At 39.9% G+C, this 23,517-nt stretch overlaps 1 protein-coding gene and 1 non-coding gene across 3 annotated transcripts in view; one reads left to right on the forward strand and one right to left on the reverse strand.

The window, feature by feature from the left end:
• SMYD3 (SET and MYND domain containing 3) overlaps nucleotides 1-23,517 on the reverse strand; it is a 778,929-nt gene that overhangs the window by 641,456 nt on the left and 113,956 nt on the right. The gene's annotated exons all lie outside the window — the stretch shown is intronic.
• On the forward strand, nucleotides 578-683 carry LOC131815447 (U6 spliceosomal RNA). The gene has a single exon (XR_009347749.1). It is a non-coding gene; the product is annotated as a U6 spliceosomal RNA (small nuclear RNA).

Below are 23,517 nucleotides of genomic sequence, written 5' to 3' on the forward strand. Positions count from 1 at the left end.
CACATCAGAGAAAATTAATGACTGCCTAATTAGATAAAAATAAAGAACTACACCAAGGCATATGATAGTCAAACTGCAGAAATTCAAAGACAAAGAGAAAAATCTCAAGAGCTACAAGAGAAAACCAGCTTCACATGCAGGGGAACAGCAATACAATTAACGGTTGACTTCTCACCAGAAATAATAAAGGCCAGACACAAATAAAAGAGAGAGCACCTTTCAAAAATAAAGAAATAAAGATATTCCCAGATAAGGCAAAAAGTGGGAGAATTCATTGCAAACAGACCTGAACTATATGAAATAATACAAGAACTTGAATAGTATAGTTAGATGATAACCCAACTCCATACATAAGAATGAAAAGCATTAAAAATTGTTAATATGGAGGCAAATGTAACACTGTATACATGTATCATTTTATTCCCAACTTCTTTTTAAAAAAATTATGATTACTTTAAGTAAAAATTATGTATTTATGACAAAAACAGCATAAAGAAAGGGTAAGAAAATAGAGTTATAGTGGAACAAAGCTGCTATATTTTGTGGGAATTACATCACTATTAAATTGAAATAGGGGGTGCTCGCTTCGGCAGCACATATACTAAAATTGGAACGATACAGAGAAGATTAGCATGGCCCTGCGCAAGGATGACACGCAAATTCGTGAAGCATTCCATATTAAAAAAAAAAACAAAAAAAACTGAAATAGGGGCACCTGGGTGGCTCAGTCATTGGGCATCTGCCTTCAGCTCCGGTCATGATCCCGGGGTCCTGGGATCCAGCCCCGTAGTGGGCTCCTTGGTTGGCAGGAGGCCTGCTTCTCCCTCTCCCACTCCCCCTGCTTGTGTTCCCTCTCTTGCTGTCTCTCTCTCTCTCTCTCTCTGTCAAATCAATAAATAAAATCTTTTTTAAAAATTAAATAAATAAAATAAAATAAAAACTGAAAAAGATCGTGGTACATTAAGGATGCAAGCTTTACCCTTAAAGTGGTGCTGTCCAACAGAAATGAGAGCCACAAATTTAAGTCACATCAGTATTCTACCCACATTTTTTTTTATATATACTTTTTAGATTTTATTTATTTATTTGACAGAGATCACAAGTAGGCAGAGAGGCAGGCAGAGAGAGAGATGGGGAAGCAGGCTGCCTGCTGAGAAGAGAGCCCAATGCAGGGGTCGATCCCAGGATCCTGAGAGCTGAAGACAGAGGCTTAACCCACTGAGCCACCCAGGCGCCCCTCTACCCACATTTTTTTAAGTTTTCAAACATGAAATTTCTACAGTTTAATTTAAACCAAATGTCTTACTATATAATCAATATATAAATCATTAATGAAATATTTTACATTCTGCATTTCATACTCAGTCCTTGAAATCTGGTTTGTATTTTACATAATCATTTATCAGTTCAGACTAGTCACATTTCAAGTGCATAAAAGTCACATGTGGCTAAAGGCTATTGCATTGAGCACCACAGCCCTTGGACAATCTCTAAAAGAAATTACTCAAGAAAGATGCCTTAAGGAAAAAAAAAAAAAAATCAAGGGGCACCTCAGTCAGTTAATTGCCTTCAGCACAGGTTATGGTCTCAGGGTCCTGGGATCCAACCCCGTGTGGGGCTGCCTCTCCTCTCCCTCTCCCCTCCCCTTCCCTACATCCTCACCCTCTTTCAAATAAATAAATAAAAACCTTTTAAAAATTGAACAAATCAGTGGTAGTTGGGTGGCTTTGTCTGTTGAGCAGCTGACTCTTGATTTCCATTTAGGTCATGATCTCAGGGTCTTCAGAGTGAGCGCCCTGTCAGGCTCCCTGCTCAGAGGGGAGTCTGCTTCTCCCTGTCCCTCTGTCCCTTCCCCCCACTCATCCGCATGTACGGTCTAAGGTAAATAAACATTAAAACTTAAAAAAGAATCAACAAATTAAAATAGTACACTCAAAAACCATGTATTTAACACAAAAGGCAGCAATGAACTAAGGAACAGAGGAAAAAAGACATGAAACCTATAGAAAATACAAAGTAAATCTAAAGATAAATCCAACTACATTAAAAATTAATGGGAATGGACCAAACATTCAAATCAAAGGGGAGATATGTCAGACTGCATTTTTCAAAAGCACAATGCAACTATATGCTGTGTAGAGCAGATATATTCTAGATTCAAAGACACAAACAGGTTGACAACAAAACAGTAACCACAGGAGTGCTGCAGTGACTACATTAGCATCAGACAAAAAAGGCTTTAAGACAGGAGTATTACTAGAGAAAAGCGGGGCATTTCATGATGAACAACTGCACATGTTAAGTGCAGTTGTTCAGAATATTCTGAGCAAGAAACATACAGAAGTAGGAGAGGGGTCTTCCTCTCTCTGGCTGATGGGAGGAACCCTCCAATCCCTCTCAAAACTGCACAGGCCAGCAGTCCTGTCGTTCTCACCCTGCTGAACATTTAGTGCTTCTACATTCCTGTGCTTTTTTTTTTTTTTTTTAAGATTATTTGTTTATTTGAGAGAGAGAGAGAGAGAGAGCACAGAGAGAGCACGCATGAATGGGAGTGGGGCAGAGGGAGAGGGCAAAACCGACTCCCAGCTGGCCAGGAGCCAAGGCGGAGACATACCACCCAGGCGCCCCTCACATTCCTATGCTTTCAAACACACCCTTGTTCAGCCCCCAACACTGACCCCAGCCTACTGCAGGAGACTGTCCCCTCCGGCTTCAGTTTCAGCATGTCTGCAAAGCCCTTCCTGAACGCTCCACCTGGGCTTCCCCCACAGCTTGCACAGACTTCCAGCAAAGCACTCACTGCTCTACACTGATGACACTGGTATTTCTCCAGAATTCTTGAGAAAAACCAACATCACTGGTTTTGGTTTGCATCTTTAGGCTCTCGGGTGACACAGAGTAGGTGTTCAATAATGCTTGTTGAATGATGGAACAAATGAACAACTAGACAGATGTAGTAAACACCGGGGTTGCAGAACTGGGGGCTAAAAAGTTTGGGAGCATGTAGGTGGCTCAGTCGGTTAAGCGACCAACTCTTGATCTAGCTCAGGTCTTGATCCAGGGTCATGAGTTCAAGCCTCATGTTGGGCTCCAGGCTGGGTGTGGAGACTATGTTTTTAAAAAAAAAAAAAAAGTGCACAAGTTTATTTTTCATAGCTCCCATCAGCAAGTACAGAATAGGGTCACTAGGAAGCATTAATCACATGAAGAAATTATTATAAGTAGTAATAATAATAATAATAATAACCCATGTGTTCCAGCACAGCTCTAGCATTTTGCATATATTAATTCTTTTGATCCTCTTAATAATGACATCAGAAAGGTACTAGTTATTGCCACTTGGATATGGGTCAACAGCAACAAAAAGTCAATTAAAATAAATGACATTTCTCCAAAGAAGATATTCAAACGCCCAATAAGCATATGAAAAGATGCTCAACATCATTAATCATTAGGAAGGGAAATATAACACAAATGACAACAATGTACCACTTCAAACACAATAGGAGGGTCATATTAAGACAGTAACAAGGGTTAACAAGTATGAAGAGAAACTGAACCCTCGCACATTCCTGGTGGAGATGAAAAATGGCCTATCGCTTTGGAAACAATTCCCGGCAATTCCTCAAAACATTAAACATAAAGGCCATATGATCAGACAGATTTTGGTATGACAGCTAATGGTTACAGGTTTTCTTTGATGGGGGAGAAAAATGTTCTAAAATTGGTGGTGGAAGGACAACTCTGAAAATATACTGAAAACATCACACTGCACTGTTTTTTTTTTTTTTTAAGATTTTATTTATTTTATTTATTTAAAAGAGAGGAAGAGTGAGCATGAGTTGGGGAAGGGTTAGAGAGACAGACTCCACACTCAGCTTGGAGCCTAACTTGGGGCTCCATCTCACCACCCTGAAATCATGACCTAAATTGAAGTTAAGAGTGGGAAGCTTAACAAACCGAACCACCCAGAAGCCCCTGCACTTCACAATTAAATGGCTGAATTGTATGAGGTGTGAATTACATAGTATAAAATGCTTCACACCAAGTTAACAAGAGAAGCGTTGTAATTAGTTCATCTTCAATGACAACATACTAAACCAATGTAATATATTTTCCTATGAGCATTTTTCTATTGATGTAAGTTTTTTTAAAAAACCTAAATAGCAAGAGAACAAAATTTAGGACAGTAAAGAAATTTCTAAAGGAAAACAGTTACTTTATTTTTGAACTAACATCCTATAGTAAAAAATTGAAAACTATCATTAGCTGTAAAAGCAGATGATTTTTCCACATGGCTTTGGTTTTTCTTTTATTTTTATTCATTTCATAGAAACAGAAAGCAAGGAAAATTGAATGAGGTAATATATATTACTCCTCTCTAATGTCCAAATAAACACCTGTTATCTTATGTCCTTCAGGAAGAGGTGTTATACGAGTAGGCAAAGGATATATGTTTTTTCATTGCTCTTAACAGTTTTTACCTAAAATATTAAGACAAACTAAGTCATATAAGACAGGTGTGAAAGTGATAAAACCAGCGATCTCTAACACGTCTGAAAATGAGGTAGGTATTAATTTCTTTGAGGAATGAAATCCAAACATCTAGTTCTGACCAAAACATACTGTGAGAGACCTCTCGTGCACCTACTCCCCATCATGAAAGGAGGTTTGAGCTCACTGTTCACAAACCTGACAACACACACAAGACCCTGACGTCAACACAGCAACGCAGAGGACCTTACAACGCAAACCATGCAACCTTTCAGGCGATGCAGACATCACCTGAAAAACTACTTGACAGGCAGACCCATCTTACCACCAACCTTTGGAATCCTGCTTTGAACTCTGCTGGATCACAGGCTTTTGATACAGAGGTCAGAATATATCAAAACAAGAAAACACTAATGTCAGAAACTCTGGCCTAAATCCTATTGCCAGAAAGAGATTCAACAATAAAGAGCAGCAATCAAATCATGATGAATTTAGCCATGCTTTATTATGTAAGAATGATAATTTGGTTGCCTGCTGGAGAGAACCAACAAGCAGTTTGAATCCTTTCCATCTTATTTTTCTACATATTATCAACTATATTACTCACGCTGTACTTTTCATCCTCACGACTTACTCATTTGTAACTGGAAGTTTGCATCTCTTAAGGCCCTTTACCTGTTTGCCCACCCCCCCCCCCCAGTCCAAAGACAGCACAGGAGTCACGTACTCAGCCCAGCTTCCCCTCGTGCTAACATTTTACATTTGTGTGGTGCTATGGTCACCACTCATGAACCAGCAATGATGTACTGTTATTAACTAATATTCATACGTCATTCAGATTTTCTTCATTTTTACCTAATTCTCTTCTACTGTTCCAGGATTCCACGAAGACAGAATATCCTATCCCATTAGTCGTATCAGCCCAGGCTACTCTTGGCTCTCACTGTTTCTCAGAGTTTCTTTGTTTTTTAGTACTTTTGACAATTTTGAGGACTTCTGATAAAGTACTTCACCAAATATCCTTCAATGTGGGTTTGTCTTCATTTTTTTAAAATGGCTACATGAGAGTTACGTATTTGGAGGATAAAGATCACAGGCGCACAAGACAATTCTCACATGGTATCAGGAGTACATAGTCAACCTGAGTTAGTTAGCATTGTTAATGCTGACCTGCATAAGCTGTGCTATTTTTTAATTTTCATTTGAAATATGGTTTATACAAAGTGTTTATATTAGTTTCAGGTGTGCAATATAAGGATACAACAATTCTATATATCACTCAGTGCTCATCAAGATAAATATATTTTTTTAAGATTTTATTTATTTATTTGACAGAGAGAGATCACAAGTAGACGGAGAGGCAGGCAGAGAGATAGAGGGAAGCAGGCTCCCTGCTGAGCAGAGAGCCCGATGCGGGACTCATGCGGGACTCATGCGGGACTCGATCCCAGGACCCTGAGATTATGACCTGAGCTGAAGGCAGCGGCCCAACCCACTGAGCCACTCAGACGCCCCAAGATAAAAATATTCTTAATCCCTGGTATTTGTTTCACCCATCTCGTTCCCCACCTCCCCTCTGGGAACCACCAGTGTGTTCTCTGTATTTAAGAGTCTGTCTGTCTCTCATTCGTTTATTCCTTTGGTTCTTTAATTCCATGTGTGAGTGAAATCATCTGGTATTTGTCTTCCTCTGACTAACTTACTTCACTTAACATTAGACCCTCTAGGGTCCATCCATGTTGCTGCAAATGGCAACATCTCATTCTTTTTTATGGCGGAGAATAGACCACTTTTTCTTTATCTGTCCATTTATCAATGAATACTTGGGCTGTTTCCATATCTTGGCTATGAAAAATAATAATGCAATAAACATAGGGGTGCATGTATCTTTTTGAATTAGTGTTTTCATTTTCTTTGGGTAAATATCTGATAGTGGAATTACTGCATCATATGAAATATTTATGTATAGGTATGTCCCCTCAGGCAAGGGAACCAAAAGCAAAAATACACGATTGGAATGACATCAAAATAAAACGCTGCTGCAGAGCAAAGGAAATCATCAATAAAACAAAAGGCAACCTACTGAATGGGCGAAGATATTCACAAATGATATATCTGGGAATAGCTGGGTGGCTCGACGGGTTGGGCCTCTATCTGCCTTTGCCTCAGGTCAATATCCCAGAGTTTTGCGAGGAGTTAGGTAGGCTCCGGCTGGGTGGGGAGCCTGCTTCTCCCTCTGCCCGACACTCCCCCTTGTTTGTGCTTTCTCTCCTTCTCTCTCGCAAATGAATAAATAAAATCTTTTTTTAAAAAAAGAAAAGAAGAAAGGAAAGAAAAAAATGATATATCTGATAAGGAGTTAATATCCAAAATATATAAATAACCTATACAATTCAAGACCAAAAATAAATAAATAAATAATCCAATTACAAAATGGTCAGAGGATCTAAATGTACATTTTCCCTAAAACATACAGATGGCCAACAGACACATGAAAAGATGCTCAACATCACCCATCATCAAGGAAATGCAAATCACAACCACTATGAGATATTAACTTACACCTGTCAGAATAGCTAAAATCAAAACATCAAGAAATAACAACTGTTGGTGAGGACTTGGATAAAATGAAACCCTTGGGCATTGCTGATAAGAATGCAAATCAGTGCAGCCACTGTGAAAAACAGTTTCTCAAAAAATTAAAGCTAGAAATTCCCTCCATTTTATTTTCTATTAATTTTTAAAAATTCTTTTAAGTAGGCTCTCCACAACCCTGAGATCAACACCTGAGCTAAGGTCAACAGTCGGATGCTCAACTGACTGAGCCACCCAGGCACCCTGAAATTCCCTCCATTATAAAACAAAACAGAAGACTGCACTTCTGCCACCAAACCCAAGTAAAAAAAATCTATAACCAAACAGCATGGATCTTAAAACACAAATGTTTGGAAGTGGGCAATTTATATATAATTCATACACAAATCCATACACACAGGCGAAGTACAAGTACAGAAATACGTCATTTTTTTCCATTCCTGAAACGTTCCACGTCAGCCAAACAACAACCTCATTACCAACACCAATCATGCAGTCCTTTCTGGAAATATTTTCTCTATTTCCCTTCAGCCTGAGACAAACTGACTCTTTTCAGAGTCACCTGAATTACCCTAAGGGATTCTCTACAAGGAGACCGAGCCAAGTCACTGGCTGTCAGTGTGGCTTTGAGAAGTTCCCCCATGTTCTCAAATGAGCTATGTGTATCACTTTGTAGCGGGGACCATCACTGCAAGACAGGGAGGGGGGCCCCAATCGCTGGCTCTATACTCTGACACCACCTAAAGAATATGAGCAAGGACATCACACGTTGAGAGGCTGCAGATGTCAAGACACATATGCCATGTACAATGAGAGGGCAGAATTAGTTCAAAAACCTGATTTTAAAATACACTGGACAGGGCTTAACCTCTGGGTGGCTCCAGATGCATGGGTGATGAACTCTACTGAAGAAAAGCTTCACAAATCAAATACTTGAGCGGTTCTTCAAGGGTAAGTAAGCGTTCTCCACCAGGCTTACAGGGAAAAGGCAGGCCATTCTAGGCAGAAGGCAAAGCATGTGCAAAGACGCAGAGGTTTGAAAGAGCAGAGTACATTCCGGGAAGGGAGTCATTCACAACAGCTGGCACAAAGAGCGTGAAGAGGAGAACACTGGGGACTGAGGCAGAGAGGTAGAGAGGTAGAGAGGCAGAAGCCATTAGGGAGGAGGAGATCAGAGAAGAAAAACTGAGAAGGAGATAGGCAGAAGAGAGGAGGAAAAACTCTCTCACGAAAGCCAAGGAAAAAGAGTATTCAGCCTGGACACAGCTGTAAAAACTAGATGGCATCACACTAGATCTAAAACCCTGCCTTCTCTCTACCTGCCTCGAAAAAACGGACTCACGTGGCCAAATGCCTAACAAAACCAGCCATATCATAAAGGAGTAATCTCGAGGTAGCTGTAGATTTTCTCATGAGATTTTAATTACACACATATTTTTAGTAAATTTTTTAAATAACTACTACTGAAAATGGTACTAAAGGGAAACAAAGATGAGAAAGATACATGCCTATGCTTAAGGAGCTTATATCCTATGGCAATGAAGTCATTTATGGCTTTATAGTACTATGCCAACCTGTAAACTTTATTACAAATACTACAGAGGGGATATTCAACATCCATAAACAGGACGCATTAACACCAACTTTAAAATTACTTGTGTGAACAAACATAAAATTCAAACATGGAAATTAATTATGCTGATCTAAGAATTAGTACATGATCAATACAAATTTGTGTAATGTTCTCATGGCATCCAAGTATCAAAAACACTTATATTAATAAGCCATTCGACGAGACCACTGAGATTACAGCCATATTTTCATGCTACTTAATTTTCACCTTCAGTTGCTAGGAGACTAATTTTAAGATATGCTGTTTTCAGTTTAAGAAGTCACTCATTCATTTATTCACCTAACAACTATTTATTAAGCCAGCTACCATGATAGGCAGTGAGAAATAAACACAAAACAAGAAGAAACAGTAGCACCTTCACAGAGCTTAGTCTAGCAGGAAAATAACTTAACACGGAACTAAAACATAGTATTTTAAGTGCTTTCTACAAATAATCTTCATAGTTACAAATAATCACAGACACCATTGTATTACACCAACATAACCATTGTCTTGTCAACATCTCATTTCAAATGAGTCAACATCTCATTTCAAATACATTTTTGAAACTATGTGAGGTATCCTGACAACTTTACGAAACAATAACATGAGTCACAGCATCAGTCATTATTGTGCTATTGTACGACTTCTAATATTCTGACACCCTATAGTTTTCCCACCAGCCATTTCCAAAAGATTAATTCTTGCCCCTTTCAGACTACTGCAGTTGAGAGTGAAAACTGACGATATTTTTAAAAACAAAACAAACAAAACAGCCATGGGAAACAATATTAGCCATGTGATAAAAGACCCAAGCACTTAACTTTATTTAATTATTCTAGTCGCAAAAAGAATTACGAATTACATGGTATCTGGCCACGTACACTCTGAAAAACAAAAACATTCACATGGAAAGAAATTACCTCTACCATCGTCTTTTTCAGAAACACATGAAATTCATAAATATCACAAAATGTGAAGTTTACAAATCAAAGGAAACTGATCATACATGATGACTATATTAACTTTTTAAAAAAGTGCTTGTAGCAGATGAACATCATCACAGTACCTTATAAGACTCATATACCCTAGATTAATTGAATGATCATTTATTTTTCTTTTCCAGATTTTATTTATTTATTCAAGAGAAAGAGCACTAGTAGGGAGAGGATCAGAGGGAGAGGTAGAAGTGGACACCCCACCGAGTGTGGAGCTGAAGGTGAGGCTTGATCCCAGGACCCAGAGATCATGACCTGAGCCTAAGCAGATACTTAACTGACTCAGCCACCCCGGCTCCCCTAATGGTAACTTTCAAAGCAAAGCTTTCTTTATTAAAAGCTAAAAGTGTATTTTGAAGTAATGAAGGAGAATTGTTAAAATGGAAAACATTGATAATATTAAATTCTAAAAACCAGGTATGGTATAATTATGTACAGTTTTAAAACATCCCAGTAACTGTTTTTTTTTTTTTTTAAAGATTTTATTTATTTATTTGTCAGAGAGAGAGAGAGCAAGAGCGAGCACAGGCAGAGTGGCAGGCAGAGTCAGAGGGAGAAGCAGGCTCCCTGCGGAGCAAGGAGCCCGATGTGGGACTCGATCCCAGGACGCTGGGATCATGACCTGAGCCGAAGGCAGCTGCTTAACCAACTGAGCCACCCAGGCGTCCCGCAGTAACTGTGTTTTTAAAGCCAGTAACTCATAATGCATTCTAGCCCAGGATAAGAATACCCTTGCTAAACCGTGCATGCTACCTTCATTATTTCTTTTTCCAATATAATGGCAAAAAACAGAATTACGATATTTTTATTGTAGTCATAGGAATATTAATTCAATATATGGCACTAAAATATCAAAATACAGTAAGTATCAAAAAAACATATGTTTATTCATCCTAATGAGTAAATTCAAGATTAGACATGCTGGGGTCACCAGGGTGCTCAGTGGGTTAAGCCTCTGCCTTCTGCTCAGGTCATGATCTCAGGGTCCTGGGATCAAGCCCCGCATCCTGCTCTCTAAGCAGGGAGCCTGCTTCCTCCTCTCTCTCTCTGCCTGCCTCTCTGCCTACTTTCGATCTCTTTCTCTCTGTGAAATAAATAAATAAAATCTTTAAAAAAAGAAAGATTAGATATGCTGATTACCTACTTTCTAAATTTGTGAAATACCATCAAATATGAAGCAAAATTGTTCGGGACCAGTTAAACTGAGTCTTGATCTGCTAAAATGATTAACAACACCATCCTACAGATGATCCCACATCCAAGCACGTGGTACCTCTGTGATTTCAGGGCACAAATCCTTCTATCCATCAAACTAAATAGAAGGGTTAGAGAGGTTAATAGAGACAGAGTATCTGTAATAGACTTCTGCATTTCATTCTCCACTCAATATACTCCAATGATCATTGAGCTATTTGTAATGTTCTTATGAATCAATGCTCCCTTCACAGTCAAGAGAGAGGCTAGAAGCCACTGTGTGTAAAGCAATAAAGCTTACCTCTGCAAACCCTCATCAAGCTGATCTTATGATTAAATCTAGGTGAGCCTTCATAAACAATTGAAGTTCAGGCACAACGTTAATTAGAAACTCCAATGGCACTGCTAAACACCTAAATAAAACATGAGAAGTACAACAGCCCCCTGCAAAGAGCAGTGCCGATTTCCAGCCACTGTTTACCAAAGGAGACTTTTCTCTATTCAGCTTCACAATCACTCAGGCTGTATGAGCCCTGGGCCAGCAGTGGAAGTCAATAATTTAAGATCATGGAAATAATTCTGAATCTGCACTTATGTTCCATTATGGATTGCACTCACAGCAGTCAAATACCATACAGAAGGAAAACAGCAAACTTCTCTCCTATGCTAGGCTGATACCCCATTCTATCCTAATTCTCCATAAAGATTAACCATCAAACAAACAAAGCCCTCAGATGGTGGACTGCTGATTAATCAGGGTCAACTTGTTCTGTCTGCAGCTGATTAGTGGTGAGCCTGGGACTGCGTGGCTTCTTGGGTCCTCCGTGGCAGACGGAAAATTACTCGAAGAGTAAGGACTACAGAGCTAGCTGGGCAGGTCAGAGCCACATCAGGACGGTTTGCGCTGGACAACAATATGCAGGGGACCCAATCATGAAGTTCCTTTTGTCTGATTTCCTTCATTTGTCCACCATGAATTCACATTTCCCAGGTTATGTTTACTCAGCCGCTTTAAGTGACAAAGCCAGAAGGTAACCTTTTTCCATTGATACCTCATCTCCCCTCGTAGCCTCACAGCTGACTGTGCCCATCTGAGAGCACAGGGGTCCAAAAAACTCAGGTTGAACACTGAGCTCCAACTCTTGCTTCTCAGCTCCATGATTACGGAAAAGTTACTTCCCCTCTGTGTGGATTTCTTCACAAGTTAAATGTAAGGAGTAGAGCCCCTGGGTGGCTCAGTGGGTTAAGCCGCTGCCTTCGGCTCAGGTCATGATCCCGGAGTCCTGGGATCGAGTCCCGAGTCAGGCTCTCTGCTCTGCAGGGGGCCTGCTTCTCTCTCTCTCTCTCTCTCTCTCTATCTCTCTCTCTCTCTGTCTGCCTCTGCCTACTTGTGATCTCTCTCTCTCTCTTTGTCAAATAAATAAATAAATCTTTTTTTAAAAAAAATAATAAATAAATAAATGTAAAGAGTAAAAGCTCTCACAGGAATGTTAGAGAATTTCAAGACAGCATATGTGATGCTCTGGAAATTCAGAAAACACTACTTCAGGTCCCCTCTCTTCTCCCGATTTTAAATATATCTTATATTCCTGATCCCTCCTCCCCCTGGTCCCTTCTGATGTGAATGATCTATGCCCTCCTCGCCTTCCTACCTTCAAACAATAATGTAAAAGAAAATATCATCAAATGAAACATTTTACTACAAACAACCCAGAAGTCTGCTTGCAGGAGAATGGATAAAGTGTAGCAGAGCCCACACAGTGGTATATCATGCAGCAGAGAGGGATTGAACTGTAGCTCTGAGCAGTAACACAGACGCATCCTGAAAATGTTGAGTCAAAAAAAAATCCCGTAAGACTGTATTCAGCCATGATACCATCTTATGAAGCTCAGAGAGTAAGAAGCAGCAATGTAGGGCGCCTGGGTGGCTCAGTGGGTTAAGCCGCTGCCTTCGGCTCAGGTCATGATCTCAGGGTCCTGGGATCGAGTCCCGCATCGGGCTTTCTGCTCCTCTCTCTCTCTCTCTCTCTCTGCCTGCCTCTCTACCTACTTGTGATCTCTCTCTGTCAAATAAATAAATAAAATCTTTAACAAAAAAAAAATTTTAAAGAAGCAGCAATGTATGTTTAAGCATACACACACTTACGATAAAACTCAGCACAGTAACATCTCAGATACCCTGACTCAAAGCTGACATTTTCACAGTAATTTATTCACGTTTGGACACTGGCCTGTATTGGAATGCACCCCACAATATACACGGACACACCAAACGCAAACAACCTACTTCTGCTCTAATCCTGTTGCTTTGTTAAAAATAAATAAACAGGGGGCGCCTAGGTGGCTCAGTTAAGCAGCTGCCTTCAGCTCAAGTCATGATCTCAGGGTCCTGGGATTGAGCCCTGCATGGGGCATCCTGCTCAGCGGGGAGCCTGCTTCTCCCTCTCCCTCTGCTGCTCCCCCCTGCTCTTGTGCTCTCTTTCTCTGTCAAATAAATAAATAAAATCTTAAATAAATAAATACATACAGCCAGCAACATATGCCACCCTTCATTTACCTACCTCAAATTCAAATCACAATAATGGCTATAAACGTTAATTTCTTGCTTTTCATTATGAAAGCTCCCCACATACCATGGCAACCACAGCTGTTGTGGTCAGCAGCAGCCCAGCAGCACTGAAGGGTTAGCAATTTAGTTCCTTCGTGTTTGAGGTCTTGGCTCAAGATCCCATCTGTGCTGACTTCAGGCTGAAGGGAATACATTTCCTCCAGCCTGAACGCAGAAACATATGCCACAATAACTAAACACTTCTTAAAGCCAGTTCAGCAGGCCCGGGAATGCTGACACTGGGGCTCCGCGAGCACCCCCTGACGACTTCACGCTGGGCATCCGCCTGCTAGATGAAGATGCTTCTGGAGACTTGCAATAAGGCCACCGGATCCAAAAAGGCAGAAGTCCCACTAGCTGTATCTGTTATTTCCACACCTTAGTGCAGACATGGACTCCCACTCAAATGCAGAGGGGTGGTTTTGCAGGTCCAGGAGATTTAAAAAAAAAAAAAAAAAAAAGGGCAATAAAACGACAGCATTTGGAATGTTCCTGAAAGTATTTTCTCTCTGCACCCCCTTTACTTATCCAGACCTGTTGCTGCCCAAACACATGGACCATTTATATTTCAAGTAATTTAAAAATTCCATAAATTTCAAAACTAACCTCCTCTGACACACTAGCCACATTTCAAATGCTCAACAGCAACATATGGCCGTGGCTAATGACCACTGGACACAGCAAATACAGAATATTGTCATCATTACACAAAGTACTTTTGGACAGTCCTGATCTAGACACTGACCCACTTTTAAAAACAAAACCAAAACCTCTACCAGCGTGCTGAACATAAGGATCCTAGGGTCAACCAGAAAGTGTCAAAACTTAGTCACCCGACACTATCTGAGACGGAGGCTGGAAGCTTCTCCTGAATGGTATCTTATTTGCCTACCTCACTGTTCAGAATGGGCTCTGGAGTCAGAGGACTCCAGTCTACCTCTAAGCCAAGACACCTGGAGTGAACTTCTCAATCTGTCTCATTATCTGTACATAAACATGGGGATTCAATAGTAGCAACTTTACAGGATTGTGTAAAGATTAAATGATAACAGTCCTTGCAAACCTATTAGTGCCCTGCTCGACAAATGGCAAGAGATCCATAATTGTTAGCTATTATCCTTGCCAAAAGAGAGGAAAAGGGAAAAATGATGATGAATTTTACTCACTGACAACAACGCAAAGCTCCAGTAAAGATTCATTATCTGAGAAAATCAAAACACATGACCTTTTCATTTTTTGCAATACATGTTTATAATTTTATAATGTCTTTTCTCACTTTTTTTTTTTTTTTTTGACAGAGAGAAATTACAAGTACACTGAGAGGCAGGCAGAGAGAGAGAGAAGGAAGCAGGCTCCCTGCTGAGCAGAGAGCCCGATGTGGGACTCGATCCCAGGACCCTGAGATCATGACCTGAGCCGAAGGCAGCGGCTTAACCCACTGAGCCACCCAGGCGCCCCTCTTTTCTCACTTTTAAAAAACCCTGTCCTGGGGCAGCTGCCTGCCTCTCTGCAGCCTTGTGACCTCTGTGTGTCAAATAAATAAATAAATAAAATCCTTAAAAATTTTTTAAAAATTAAAATTAAAAAGGAAAAACCCTGTCCTTCCTGAGGCACCTGGCTGGCTCAGTCCGTGGAAAATGCCACCCTCCATCTGAGGGTCATGGGTTCAGGTTTTAAGATTAAAGAAAGAGGCACCTGGGTGGCTCAGTCATTAAGTGGCTGCCTTCGGCTCGGGTTATGATCCCAGGGTCCTGGAATCAAGCCCCACATCAGGCTCCCTGCTCAGCAGGAAGACTGTTTCTCTCTCCCACTCCCCCTGTTTGTGTTCCCTCTCTCGCTGTGTCTCTCTCTGCCACAAAAATAAATAAAATCTTAAAAAAAAAAAAAAAAGATTACTTAAAGAGATAAAAAATCAAATTAAAAAATCTTAAAAACCCTGTCCTTTGCAGAGTACCTGGCTGGCTCAGTTGGTAGAGCATGTGACTCTCAGTCTCAGGGTTTAGGGTTGAGCTCCACGTTGGGTGTGGAGCCTATGAAAAATAAGACAAAAGAAATAAATAAAATATAATATAAAAACCCTCTCCTGGGCTTCTCACTATACAAGTATCTCTTCCACACTTTGTGTGCACAGTGCTGTTTCAAGCACTATTCAAAGCACATGACACAGAGCAGCTTGTTAAAAATTCTCACAACATATCTACCTGTTTTCAGATGAGAAAAAACTGACACAGGAGAGACTAAGTCACTCACAGGAGAGTCCACAACTAGGAAGGGGCAGTGCACAGACGGAATGCAGGTGGTCTGGGTCCAGAGTGCCTGCTCAGAGCCATGATGCACTACTGTGACTATATCCTGACTCAACTTCCAAAGCAAACAAAACATTTCCAAAGTGTTTGTTATGGAATTGTATTAGAAACTGGCGGTTTATTTAATGGGATTGGCCATGATAGGGAAGGAGGAGGTCCCCGGATTTGGATGAGCACAGCAGCATCATTGTCCTGTTTTCTAAATCTCCTCACAACTGTGGACAGAATCCAGCTCTGCTTCCCACCAGCCACCCCGCGCCCCCACTGGGGCACGTGACGGGGCAGCGGGGGGGGGGGGGGTGTCTGGTTTTCCCCAACCACGGGGTGCCACCATAGGCACTCTGAAATAGACGAGGGCACTTACATCCTACGATATATGTCACAATCCCACACAGCTTTCAAATACCCAACATTTAAGTCTAAACCAAATCCCTGTTTACATATAAGCAGAAGTAATCCTCATACTGGTTTACTATATTTAATATGTGCTAAATTTTCCACTATTACGACGACTTAGGTAAATCAAAGGACACTGGTCCCTTTTTTTGGTTCAGACTCCACCAAGAGTTGCTCATCATTTCAGATGATAATGTCATGCGACTCTGAATCACCAACACGACACACTTCTCAGTCCCCGTATGAGCAGCACATTACACTATTTCTTCACCATGAATTCTAGTGCCTAATAAGCATTTATACGTGGTAGCATATACTATTTCATGGTAACTGTCCAATTATTTCTTCCTGATTTATCACTAGGGCATTATATTGATATTTTGAAACCGTGTACTTAAGTAGTTCTATTAGTGAAGATCTTTTTCTTCAAGATAATGCACATATGTGTGTGTATGTCTGTTTCAAAACACATGTTCAAGAACAGGATAGAGGGGGGCGCCTGGGTGGCTCAGTGGGTTAAGCCGCTGCCTTCGGCTCGGGTCATGATCTCAGGGTCCTGGGATCGAGTCCCACATCGGGCTCTCTGCTCGGCAGGGGGCCTGCTTCTCTTCCTCTCTCTCTGTGATCTCTTCCCTTCCTCTCTCCTACTGTGATCTCTCTCCTCTGTCAAAATAAATAAATAAAATCTTTAAAAAAAAAAAAAAGAACAGGATAGAGGGATGGTACAAGAGACCTCTTGGTCCTCACCCTATGTGCAGGGCTGGCACTGAACCCACTACGAACAGATTTGTTGCCATACAAAAAGTGTTGTTTTGCACATAACCTTTCTCACTGCAATAACAGCAAAAGTCAAAAAAACTCTATAGTAACCTCTGTGTCTACTATGTTTGTTTGATTTGAAACATCTAGCCAACCATACTTTACGATCTCAATATACTCTCATCAACCAGACCGAAAAAAGAATATGATATCCTGGAAAAGTACCCCTGATACGTAGTATCATAGCACACTTAAGATTTCTATTAAGGGGGTGCCTGGGTGGCTCAGTGGGTTAAGCCTCTGCCTTCAGCTCAGGCCATGATCTCCAATCCGGGGGAGCCTGCTTCCCCTCTCTCTCTCTGCCTGGTTCTTTGCCTACTTGTGATCTCAAATAAATAAATAAAATCTTTAAAAAAAAGAGAGAGACTTCTATTAAATATGGAGCTCATTTTAACCTCAGCCAACTTTTTCCAGCCCTAAATTCCTTTGACCTATCACTGGTGAGAGTGCAATAAGATGAGAAATGGGTTGTTTTCTTGTGTTAAAAGTGCCTTATGGCTTTGTATATAAGATCTATATAAGCAAAAATAAATGAAGTGCCTTGTTCAAAAAACATTAAGATTTTCAAGATAGAGACAGTAGAGCATTAAACCAAGTGTAGGGCTCTGGTAAGCCTGAGGTACTTTGCATGCCCAGGAAGCTGGGTGCTGGTCAAGCCTGGTCAAGATTTGTCCCTATAACTTGAAGGAATTGTGGTAATTTTTTGTGGTTTTTCTGTCCTAAATTTCATGGTCAGGAAGAAGTCTGAGAAGTAGCCAAGGGGTAGGGAACAAAAACAAAAACAAAAGACATGTTTATAAAAAGGGGACAGTGTGCCATTATGCAACTGCTTGAATGAACAAGTGTGATATTACCTTGACACTTCTACCAACATTTTACTAAACAGTAAAAACAGAGCTCCTTGTTCCCAACACCAGCTTTAGAACTGCCCAGGAGTATTGATAAATAGAGGGGAAATGAAATCTGGGAGCTCTCCATAGGAAAGTCCTGGCCCTTCCTATCCTAATCTTTCCCTTGAAGTAAGTCTGAAGAATGGAGACTCTATCCCAACTCTATTACTAACTGGCTAGCTGGTGGAGTCAAATTGATTTGAGCTAACTACCATTCACAGCATGGCCCCAGGAAGCTGCTGGGAAGGTCTTTGCCCCTGGATTGACCACCATCAGATCGCCCCAAACCTCTGGCACATTTACCTGCCCAGTAAGAACGGCTTTCACAACCCCTTGGACAGTTCCTCAGGCACCCTCCCAGCCTTAAAACCGCTTCCTAAGGTTGCTCACATGTCCATCACCGAATCCAGGACACAACACAGGATCCCAATCTCACTTCCCCGACCTGGGTGGCCTACCTTCCATTTCTTACTCTCTTAGCTTCTGGCAAAAGCAAAACTGCACTGCCTATTCTTTTATTTGCTAATTCTCCTTTAGCAATAAAACCTTCAAGTTTTCGGGGCGCCTGAGTGGCTCAGTGGTTTGGGCTGCTGCCTTCGGCTCGGGTCATGATCTCAGGGTCCTGGGATCGAGCCCTGCATCGGGCTCTCTGCTCCGCAGGAAGCCTGCTTCTCTCTCTCTCTCTCTGCCTGCCTCTCTGCCTACTTGTGATCTCTGTCAAATAAATAAATAAAATCTTTAAAAAAAAAAAAACCTTCAAGTTGTTGAATACTTGATCTCTTTTCAGTGCTTCTCTTTGTTGCCTATTAATTCAGCCAAAAAAAAAAACAAAAAACCAGGCAGGCATTAAAAAAAAAAAAATTCCAGTAAAATTAAGCAAAATATATTAAATGACAACTACTTCCCATGTGTTATGAAAGAATATTGGCTAATTTCCACCCCCCCCTCCAGGGAACTGAAAGGTTTTCGGAATTTGCAGCATTCCTAAACTGAACTCAGAAATGGAAAGGGGCAAGGGAAATATAGTGGCAATTATTAAATTTTGCTTTATACCACATCTCCATCCCAATTACCTGATAAGAAAGGTTACCAACAATTTATAGACTCAAGAAATCAATACAGAGAGGATGGAGGGTTCGCTCAAGGTCATGAATAAAGACCCACTACCCCACCCACCTCATGCTAAAATTATAAACCATGTTTGTCTACCTCCATCAGGCCATACTGCCTCTCAACAACAACTACTGTAACTAGTGCAACCATATGCAAGGAACTGTGCTAAGTAGCTCATTTAATCTTCACAATAACACTATGTGCTACAAACCAAATTCAGCCCCACTTTTTGAACAAGAAAACTATGGCTAGAGAAAATAAGTTCAACTGCCACAAGTCACACAGTAAATAATGGAGCTTATATTCAAACCCAGGTGGTCAGACTCCAGAACCCATATGCCTCATCATTAGGCTATACTCTGCCACAACTAAAATTCACCAGGCAAAATCTAGTGAACAGCTAATTTTCATCTGTAAAGATTGCTGATAAAACCACAACAGTTCTATCCCCAGCAGGATGTTTTATTTATTTAACAGCAGTGTCTCCATAAGGATGCATTAGCAAATCAAAGTGGGATGTTTCTTTTTAGCCCACAAATGATTAAAACTCTTAAAAAACACAGTCATTAACCTTAAGAATTAAATATCATCTTTTGATATGCTAATGTAAATACTAAACATGAAGTGATTAAAGAATAATTCCCTATAATTGCTATTTTGGGGTGGAAGGGGAGGGGATGATAGTTAATGTTGCAACACAGAAATGACTCCCTATATGTGCCCAGTTGGAAATCTATTTTCTCCAGAGGACTCCAGGCCCCTCCTCTCCCTACAGGCAGTCAGACAGAAGTTGCTACCAAATGCAAAACAGAGTAGATCCTCTTTTGAGAGAGAACACCAGGGCTGAGGTATCATACAGTTATTTACAAGTAAAGACAGCAGTATTAATATAGTAGAGAAAATCAAAAGATTCTAAATAAATCAATTTTTAAGTGGCATATTATCTGACAAGTTAACAAAAACCTGAAGCAAGAATCAGAAATCCCAACTCAGCCATGTGGGACACAGGACAATCCAGATAAGAAGAAAACTATTGTTGGGCGCCTGGGTGGCTCAGTGGGTTAAGCCGCTGCCTTCGGCTCAGGTCATGATCTCAGGGTCCTGGGATCGAGTCCCGCATCGGGCTCTCTGCTCAGCAGGGAGCCTGCTTCCCCCTCTCTCTCTCTGCCTGCTTCTCTATCTACTTGTGATTTCTCTCTGTCAAATAAATAAATAAAATCTTAAAAAAAAAAAAAAAAAAGAAGAAAACTATTGTCTTCTCTACAAAGGTTCAAGTTTAGCAGAAGTTTGCTAGAACAGAGAAATTTCTAATGTGTGGTTATCATGTCAGGAGTTCTCCCTGCCACCACTCTCACAGTGCTTATGGACATATTTTCTCTCCATAATATGTATGTAGACAGAATACATACATATCTATTCCCACATATCTTCATATTTTTTTTTCACAGATAAATATACGTGTATCACTGAAAAACTGTAACTGAATATTGGAGTCAGGCTTCTGACTTCCACCCCTCCTGGTCTAGCATAACAACAATATTAACAGATACAACGTACTTGGTACTTAGAATGTTCCAGACGGTTTTAAATGCTTTCCGCCCTCCGTTATTTTTAATCCTCACAACAATCCCAATATTAATGCCATTTTCGAATAAGGAAATTAAACGAGAATTCAGCTAAAAAGTCCCAAGTCATTAGTTAGTTGGTTGAACTGGTCTGGAACCCTGTCTTCCAACAGTAAGGTCTTTGCTAACTTTTTTTTTTTTTTTTAAGATTTTATTTATTTATTTATTTGATAGAGAGCGTGCAAGCAGGAGCAGCAGGAGAGTGAGCAGCAGGAGAGTGAGCAGCAGGCTTCCTGCCAAGCAGAAAGCCTGATGCTGGGCTCCATCCCAGGACCCCAGGATCATGACCTGAGCCAAAGGCAGATGCTTATCAACCAACTGAACCACACAGGCAACCCTCACTCTTTTTTTTTTTTTTTAAACATATTTGAAATTAGTTTAAGGTTTCATTTGAGGAAAAGAAAAGGGGGGATATAAGGAGGCGTTCTACTATTCACAATAAAAAATACTGAACATGACTAGTCTACACAGTTCATTTAGTTAATATAACTTACCCTTTGCTATCACTTATTGTGATCTGGATAAATCTGTTGAATTCTGTGTTGTTCTTTAATTCTGTATGTGTTTTTGATAACTACATTTTTGTCTTGAACCACATCCATTCAGGTTTTAACTTCCCTAGAGTGAAAGTTCCTGGGAACTTGTATTTCTTTGTATCTCCTCTGTGGCACCCAGTACAGTGCCTTCATATGCAAATTTGGATGGCTCAGTCATTAAACATCTGCCTTTAACTCAGGTCATGATCCCAAAGTCCTGGGATCAGCCCCACTTTGGGCTCCCTGATCTCCAAGAAGCCTGCTTCTCCCTCTCCAGCCCCGCTGCTTGTGACCCTATCTCTTTCTGTCAAATAAAATCTTTAAAAAAAAATTTTTTTTTCAATAAGTAAACTTGGTTTGACTGGCTGAATAAATCCCTATATTGGTCCTGGGAAGAACAGTTTTAATTTGGTATAATATAAGTTATGATAATAATTAACCACTTTGAGAACATCATTTGAGCACAGCAGTTGTACCCCACGCCACTCCCAATTTCTTACCAAACAGTGACACCTATCAGTTTATAGGTTAAAACAAGAGAAAAGTTTTCAGCTACAAAACTAGGAGAAACATACTTTCCCTACTAAGGGACCACTAATGTGACTTGTGTATTTTAATTAAGTTTTTTTTGAAGCTTAGCATTCAAATCTACATTCTGACTTGATTAAAATTCATCACCACTATTTTTATGCAGATCACATGAAAAATGAATCCTACAGGCCAGGATAACTTGCAAGAAATTACTATTCAACAGCATGAATCAACAAGCCCACAATTATCATAGTATCCACTGGGAAAAGTTTTTTTTAAAAAGCTATTACTAAGGTCACATAATATGAAAGGAAAAGAACCATTTTAAAATGCATTTTTACATTGAAAATGGTTTTGCACACATTTCAAGAGAAAATTAGTATGGCCAACCAAGATCAAACACCAATAGATGAAGTTCTGATATATATCACAACATGGATGAACCTTGAAAACATTAAATTAAGTGAAATGAGCTGAACACAAAAGGACAAATATGATCTGATTCCTATGAAATCTGGAGGAGGCAAATTCGGAAATCTGGAAACTAGATTAGAGATGACCAGGGGCTCGGTGGGAGAAGGACATGGGGACTCACTGGTTAATAGTTACAGGATGTTTATTTTGGGAGATGAAAAAATTTCGGGAAAGGATAGTGGTGATGGTTATACAATATCCTGAATGTAAATAAGGCCACTGAAATGGACTTTAAAATGGTCAAAATAGCAAATTTTATGTGATATATATTTCACCTCAATTTAAAAAAATAAATTATTGGAATCAAAGTTTAAACTCTTTTTTCAACGCCTGAGTTAAGACAGTAACTGATTTCACAGATGGTGGACCAGGTCACACACTAGCCCACGTCATACCCTCTACCCACAGGTAAGTCTTGCATGGCATGCCTCAGAGATGAATATAATATAATATAATATAACATAATATACACTATACTATATATTAAAAATATATTTATATATATTTTAGGGTACAGTCCTTTGAAAAATATTTATTCAGTCTATGCTCCACCACTCGATACTATGCCTATAAAACTTAAACCATGTCTTTCTCCAAGAATCCCATCATATCCACCAACTACTTATTAACGACACAATAATAACAATAGTAGTAGTGGATAAAGACTTAAACAGAAATCACTTCCTGAAGAAAAAAATGTTGCTATAGTAGTGTTCTTCTCATAATCAATGATAAATACTATAACCGATTCCATACACAATTAAAACTAAAGAGTATTTATCATTTTAAAACAAAGTTCAAAGTCGAGGCTATTCTGTAGTTATATAGGTATTCTATACAAAAATTCAGATTATTGGTTAAAGTTACTGAATTGTAATATATTCAGTTGTGTTTTAGAAGATTCAAAAAAGGCTCATGCCCCAAAATCCAAAGTACTTCATTTTCTGTATGCTGTGTCTGTATACTGCTGCTCTCTAACGGGTGGTGAAAAATCACTTAATTTTTTGCACTTAGTAAGAAAAAAATGAAGACATCTCAAAAATTTTTATGCTGGGGGCACCCACGTGGCTCAGTCCTTAGGCAGCTGCCTTCGGCTCAGGTCATGATCCTGGAGCCCCAAGTTGGGCTTCCTGCTCAGCAGGAAGCCTGCTTCTTCCCCTCCCACTCCCCCTTCTTGTATTCCCTCTCTCATTGTCTCTCTGTCAAATAAATAAATAAATAAAATCTTAGACAAAAATTTATGCTAATCATAAGCTAGAAATAATATTTTTGATAGTGAGGTTAAATAAAATACTTTATTAAAATTGATTTAAACTATTTCTTTCA

This window comes from Mustela lutreola, chromosome 14 (assembly GCF_030435805.1).
Source record: "Mustela lutreola isolate mMusLut2 chromosome 14, mMusLut2.pri, whole genome shotgun sequence".
NCBI lineage: Eukaryota > Metazoa > Chordata > Mammalia > Carnivora > Mustelidae > Mustela > Mustela lutreola.